Genomic DNA, 8,388 nt, shown 5'->3' on the forward strand with positions numbered 1-8,388 from the left:
TGTCATATTATTTTGCATAATTTTTACGTTTGCAAAATGAATTTAGATTAAAAATCATATCTAATGTATTTCAAAAGTCAAAAATCCTTCCTTTTTTTCTGTTATGTTATTAATTTTGAAATGTTTGATTTAGAATTATAAATTATCGAAGTAATATGTAATTTTGTACTATATGACAACACATTTAGGGATTTATGGAACATAATTGTCGTAAATAATAAATTATTTTTATTTATAGGATATAAAATAAAAACGGAAATTAGAACTTCGACCAAATTTGGTGGTTACTGATTTTTTTTTCTGTATCGTCAGTTCAACGGTGCAATACGATTATAATTTTTTAGCATGTTCCTATTTAGAAAAGTTTTTTTTACAATCTGTCAATATCTTTGATGAGTATTTCTTCATTATCGCCAATTCTGTCACTTAAAAGGGTTTCTTGACCGGTCTGTCTGTAAATAAATATTAAAAATAAATTATCTTTTCATTAAAGAAAATATTAAAGTCATTACTATTACTTTTTTGAATAACAGTTACCGTTTTTTGTTCTCCTTTTAGTAACGTTTTTTTTTTAATAACAATTTATATTTCTATTAGGTGTGAATGTAATTCTCTAAGCGTGTAAATTCCAGGACTGAAACTTTGAATCTTGTTAATAACGTGTAGGATTACTATTTACGAATAGAAATACACGCCCGCAAATATGTTGTTGCAAACGTAGATTATTCATTTGTTGTATCATACATTTCACTGGTTTTAAATACTTCTTGTACTCGTGTAGAAGATGTTGTAATAATTGGATATTGTTCCAATTATTTAATAATTTTTTTTAATTATTAACGATTTAAAATTAAGCGAATTTATGGTTCGCTCGTTCTGTTTTTTCGTTCATTTTTTAACAACCTGTAGATAATTTAATTTGTTTTACGAAATTGTTAAATTATCTTTTCTTCTATCAAGCATAAATGCAATTCTTACAATTTCATCGAATGTCATGTAACAAAATTTTCTTAATGTTCTTCTTATTTCCTTGTCGCGAATTCCACGTATGAATTGTGAGTATAAACAACATTTTCGGGGATTTACATATCCGCAGTTAATACATAATCTGCGTAAATTATGAACAAATTGTTGTATCGTTTCATATTCAATTGTTGTATCGTTTCATATTCATATTAATATCGAATTAAGAAACGTTTTTTGTGTAAAAGTGATATATGATATTGTTGTGAGAAAAAATAATGAAACTGCTGAACCTTTTTGTTCGTATAATAAATTAAAAAGTTTTCCATCAAAGTTCAAAAACCTTTCAGTGTTCGTTAATCATTGACGACATTCGTAAATTTTTTATTCTCGTTAATTTATTAATTTTATTTTACATATTTTTATTCACAATTACGACACTGAGTATCTCCATTAATACGGAAATATTTTATTTTAAAATATCCCTTCAAATAATATACAACATCGATTTTGTAAGAAAAAAATATCATTTAAAGTTACACTACAAAAAGTGTTTAGTGTTCATTGGTCAATAAGAAACGAAAGGTTCTACAAAAAACAGTTAGGCACGTTTTCTATTGACGTAATAATAATAAAAAGAAGCTATTTTGTTTAATGGATAATGAGTGCATGGGATACAAATAAGAAGATATTAGAAAGAGTTCTTTGTTATCTCAGAAAATTAAATCCTATAAAAAAGCACTTCATTAAATGGTTTGGTGCCGGGTAGCTAATTTTGAATACAATCCCAGAGTTGAACATAATAGAAGAAGTTATATCTTAATAAATTCACTGGACTCTTCAGTTTTCAATTATGTACGGTCACATGTAGAACCTGACAACCCTTTCAGTATTCTATACGAAATGCTCACATCTATATTAGAGAAAGAATATTCATCCTATGGTAAATTTCAATCGTTAATGTCTTGTTTTACATTTCGTGATCAGTTGAAAGTAGAATCCATAGAAAACTACTACTACAACAGTTTAAAAAATTTAATTATAAGTTTGACAATAGTCCGATGCAAAATCGAACTTACTGTTTCGGTTCAAGTATGGATTACAAAATGAGGAAATATGTAAACATTTACTAGAAACACCAAATTTAACCATTTATAGTGCAATGGTAATAGCCATGAAAATATAATTTATAGAGCAGTCTTCACTAATGAATAATTACGAAGATAAGTGATTTCATCTACTTCATAAATTAAAAAAGGAAGAAGAACGCGAAGGGCAAACGAGTAATCCTTAAAATGAGATTTGAGAAAAGATTGTTTAAAAATCATNAAAATGAATTTAGATTAAAAATCATATCTAATGTATTTCAAAAGTCAAAAATCCTTCTTTTTTTTTCTGTTATGTTATTAAATTAAAAATGCTTGATTTAGAATTAAAAATTATCGAAGTAATATGAAATTTTGTACTATATGACAACACATTTAGGGATTTATGGAACATAATTGTCGTAAATAATAAATTATTTTTATTTATAGGATATAAAATAAAAAAGGAAATTAGAATTTCGACCAAAATTGGTGGTTACCGATTTTTTTTTCTGTATCGTCAGTTCCACGGTGCCATACGATTATAATTTTTTAGCATGTTCCTATTTAGAAAAGTTTTTTTTACAATCTGTCAATATCTTTGATAAGTATTTCTTCATTATCGCCAATTCTGTCACTTAAAAGGGTTTCTTGACCGGTCTGTCTGTAAATAAATATTAAAAATAAATTATCTTTTCATTAAAGAAAATATTAAAATCATTGCTATTACTTTTTTGAATAACAGTTACCGTTTTTTGTTTTTCTTTTAGTAACGTTTTTTTTTTAATAACAATTTTTATTTCTATTAGGTGTGAATGTAATTCTCTAAGCGTGTAAATTCCAGGACTGAAACTTTGAATCTTGTTAATAACGTGTAGTATTACTATTTACGAATAGAAATACACGCCCGCAAATATGTTGTTGCAAACGTAGATTATTCATTTGTTGTATCATACATTTCACTGGTTTTAAATACTTCTTGTACTCGTGTAGAAGATGTTGTAATAATTGGATATTGTTTCAATTATTTAATATTTTTTCTCAATTATTGACGATTCAAAATTAAGCGAATTTATGGTTCGCTCGTTCTGTTTTATTCGTTCCTTTTTTATCAAATTGTAGTTCATTTAATTTGTTTTACGGAATTATTAAAGTATCTTTTCCTCTTTCAAGTATAATTGCTATTCTTAAAATGTCTTCGAATTTCATGTAACAAAATTTTCTTAATGTTCTTCTTATTTCCTTGTCGCGAATTCCACGTATGAATTGTGAGTATAAACAATATTTTCGGGGATTTACATATCCGCACTTAATATACAATTTGCATAAATTTTTAACATATTGTTGTATCGTTTCTTTTTCATATTGATATCGAATTAAAAAACGTTTTTTGTGTAAAAGTGATTTATGATAGGGTCTTGAGAAATTATAGTGAAACTGCTCTACCATTTGTTCGTATGATAAGTTAAAAAGTTTTCTACATGGTAGAAGATAATTTACTTTCTGAATTATTTCATTATCCACCATCATAATGAAGAAATCAAGCATTTTATGATTAGGTATCCTGACAACATACGCTACATACTCAAAATCGTTTAACCACTGATAAAACAAACCGCTTTTTAAGTTGTAAGGTTTTAACATTGAACGAGCTTGACCTAATTGAAAATCAAATATGCGATCAATTTCGTCTAACGAATACTCGTTCCTAATCATTTTCGAAACGATAAATGCTTCTTTTTATTTCTTATCGCATGTAAATAATAAAATCTATTTGCATTCAATTGTTTCTCGTTGCTTGTTTTTTCAAATTTACCAATAACCACATAAAATACACTTTTAGCAATATATCTCGAAAAGGATTTATTTATCGAACACGCGTATAAGTTATATATTTTCTAATATAGTTTTTGTCACATTTATATATAAGCGAAGTATCTTATTGTCGTAATGTAGATTAAAAATTGTGTCATAAAAACCATAATTGATAAAAATAATGAACAGACAACAATATAACTGATATGTTAACGATCTAACGTATACTTAACGACTAATCTATTTAAACTTTATTGATGTTAAATAGAAACAGAGACGAGCATATGTTCAGCGACCTCAATTAGTTCTTGAAACTGATAATAACATAATTGATTATGTAAACAGGATGTAAAAGATTTTCCTAATAGAGTTTAAGGACTGATAGAATACGTTTCTGTTTCGTCAGGTCATTCGAGTAAACTCTCTTTAAATTAACTCTTCCGTAGTTTTTTTGCTTTCCAACCACCACGTACACATACTAATGATAGCGCATAAACACACATACACACTCGTATTCTTGATATATAATTTAACAGAGAATAACTTAGAGGTTTTAGTAATGTAAGATTATTTGATTAATTAATTATTTTTTTTGAATTATTTCAAATTTAAATTTGAGGCAAATTTTGGTTTCATTGATTTTGTCTCATTTCTTGATTTTTTACTGGCGGATAGTTCATTTAAGCTCGATTATAAACCTTGCGAATTAATTTCTTTTATATTAAATTCAATAACCCTAACGCTACCATTTTTTCAAATGATAATGTAAAAGTTTTAATTAAATGAGTTCTTATATAGTATAGTATTTGAAAGAAGATTGATGAAAACCCGATGGTTGGCCTGTTTTCAATCGAGTAAAGATGCAGAAATATTTGTAGTAATGAATCAGAAAACTGATCGAATTATAATCTGTCTTATTCTTGCTATCTGACCTTTTTCTGAGTAGTGACACTTAAATAACACGTTACAAAATATTCCAATATCAGAAATTTTTATAAGTTTATTAATTAATGATGTTGTCACGCAGAGAAGAAATGTTTGTTTTTCTTTTGTCCCACGATCGAATTTAAAATATGCAATGAACTTTTTATTTTGTGTGTCCTCATTAGTATATATATATTATTAATTCTACTAAGGTCAAATGTGTAAAACGATGAATATTTTCCCCTCTCCATTCCAATCTAAATACAATAAAGTTTAAACTGTGAGTCGTTGAACATACGTTAAACTGTTAAGATGTTAGTTATACAATTACATGTTTAATCTGGTTAACATTTATATTTATAGAAAATAATTTGTAATATTCGTTACGACACAAAGATCGGTTTCTTCTACATAAATGACAAAAATATCATAGAAAATATAAAACGTATACGTGTTATTAAAAGAAAATTATTTTGTATTATATTAGGAAAAGTGTATACTTGTTATTGGTAAAAGAGAAAAACAACATCCGAACAAAGAAATTTCAAAAGATTATCTATTTATGTAGAATAAATAACAAATAAGTTTTTCATTATTGAAAATGACGAACAACGCGGATTCACTTAACAAAGAAGTTCAAATGAGTTATTATCGAAATCGAGCTCTTTCAATGATGGGAGTCTACGAATCAGAAGAAGTTGAAAAATTGTATGTTTGGTTAAATAGATTCGAATATGTAGCAAATATTATCTGTATACCAAGAGATAAAATGATTGAATTTTTCCTTAATATGGTGAATGATAATGTCCGTGAACGTGTCCAGCAGATTATCCATGACGTTGATTTCTATGAACTTCCATACGAGAGTATAATAACACATTATCTTCTTTTTTTTTCTTCAGAGAAAGATAATATAAACAGAAAACGTTTTATGTGTCGAAATCAATACGAACAAGAGCCGATAAAACATTATGCTAATTGTTTACGAAGAATGATTAATAAATGCAATTATGAAAGCGAAACGGATGAAAAATTGTGTGCCAAATTTTTGGATGGACTACGGGAAATTGTTATAAGAAATCATTTACGTGAAACTAATTACGAATCATTTGACGAAATGGTTACAAACGCCATTGAATTTGCTAAAATTAATTTAATAACTTATTATGTTGATCGAGCTCTTTTAAAGATTGATATTTACAATCCATTGAAACAAGGTTTCTTTTATGTTTGGTTAAATAAATTTGAGTATGTAGCAGATATGCTCAAGGTACCATATAATAAAATGGTTAAGTTTTTCAATAAAATGATGGATATTGATGTTTATATGTTTATACAGAAAACTTTCCCTTCTGTCAATTTCTTTGAACTTCCATACGAGGTAATAGCAATCCATTACCTTCATTATTTTTCTCCTTTTGAGATTGATTTACACAGACCACGTATATGGTGTCGTAAACAATATGAAGAAGAAACGATAGAAAGTTATGCACATTGTTTACAAGAAATTTGTAGCAGGTGCGTATATACAAATGACCTCGGAGACAAATTATTCAAACAATTTAATTATGGTCTTCGTGAAAATAAAATAAGAATTCATTTATGTAAATTTAATTACAAATCATTCGACGAAATGGTCAGAAGTGCCATTGAATTTGCAAAAGTTCATTTGATAACGTATTATCAAGAACAAGCTCTTTTAAAGATTGACATTTACAATCCAGAAAGGGAAGATGAGTTTCAAATTTGGTTAAATAAATTTGAACATGTAGCAACTATGATCGAAGTACCAGCTAATAAAATGATTGAATTGTTCAATAAAATGGTTGATAATGATGTCCATAGGACTGTTAAGAGGACTTATCCTTCTATCAACTTCACTAAACTCCCATACGAACTAATAATAGAATATTACTTTCTTCGTTTTTCTCCTCCCCATGAAATGGATTTAAACAAAAAACGTTTTATGTCTCGAATTCAATATGAAGAAGAATCACTAAGACAATATGCTATTAGTTTACAAAAATTATATTATAAGTGCTATTATATAAGTGGCCTAGACAAAAAATTAGTCTTACGATTCATTGAAGGAATCCGCGACAAGGATCTAAAAAATCATTTAATTCAAATGTCTATTTTATCATTCGATCAAATGTTATTAAGGGCCTTTGAATTTGAATCAAGAAAAAAGTATTATGGCGTTGCTTATAGTCGATATTAAATTAAGTATCAGCCTTTAATAAATAAACAAATAAAATAAAATAACTGTATCCAAAATTTGCAACAATTAAAATTATCAATAATTTAGAAATATTTACCTAAAATCATTTACAATCACGAGAATTATTCGAAATCAGTAAAATAGTTGCATGAACTATCAAAAAACAAATAATTATCGATTCAAATAGTACATTATCAAAATTCAAAAGAAGAAGAACAAAGCAAAAAACTTTGGTTTTCTTCTTAAACAGTTATTTTATTATACATTATTGAAAACGTTCAGATGATAAGTTTTTTATCATATACACAATTATGGAAATATATTTATATTTAATACGGAAGTTCAAGATGAATCCAGATTCGTTATGATCGGAAAATTTCGAGAAGATACGCAATAAAATGACGAAAGGCAGTAGGGGGGGGATAATAAGTATATGGACCGTTTATTTTGAGAGTAGTGTAAGTCCACTTTCTGTTATTTTGAGAAAATTAAAGGTTTGCATATTGGTTAATTTAAAAATATTCATTAATTATATCAAGTTTGACAATGTTTCTATTAATTTATCGATATGTAATTTGATTATATACATTACTTTTAAGCTAATTTAACTAAAATAATGTATATTTACAGGCTGCAAATGGACTTACACCACTTTCAAAATTAATCAATCGTTAAAATCGTTTAATTTCAATTTTGAAAAATCAAATATCACTTAAAATATATTCTCATATTAATCCAATTTTGTTTACAAATAATAACAAGAAATAAAGTAGAAGTAGTATTTTTTATTTTTAACGTTAATTATATTGATAAATTTAACATTATTAGTARTATTTATTTATGCTCTTCACATGTGGCARTGTTTTTAAATATTTATGATGCACAGGAGGTATATARTGTAATAACTCCTTGATATTCTTATATTTTTCGTAAGTAATAGACATAGTATCGTGATACAAATGCACCAGGCGATTTTTTCAAATTTTAACTGGTCTTTCCGGACATGTAGGTGGGATAAATTTTAAGTCTTAAATTCTGTGTCTTTCATCAATATTTTATATAAAATAGTATATAGTGCACTTTTTCAAAACCTTATTTGCAACCAATTTATCTTTTTTTTATTATTGTTTCTTGTTATCTGTTTTTTGATTGCGTTCTGTAGGTTCTTCGTTGAAACAAAATTCACTCGTTTCATTTCATGTAAAGTAAATTTATTATGTTGTTTACACTGTTTTATAATATCATAATATTCCTGTGGTGTATACAGGAAATTCTTTTTTATATTATTTTTTTCTTTTTTTTCTATGGAAATTGGATTTACACCATTCTCATAATCAATCGTTACGCAATTTCTTTTACCGGCCAATTTTAAATTGGATA

This window comes from Polistes canadensis, unplaced genomic scaffold (genome assembly GCF_001313835.1).
Source record: "Polistes canadensis isolate GaletaPanama2010 unplaced genomic scaffold, ASM131383v1 scaffold_273, whole genome shotgun sequence".
NCBI lineage: Eukaryota > Metazoa > Arthropoda > Insecta > Hymenoptera > Vespidae > Polistes > Polistes canadensis.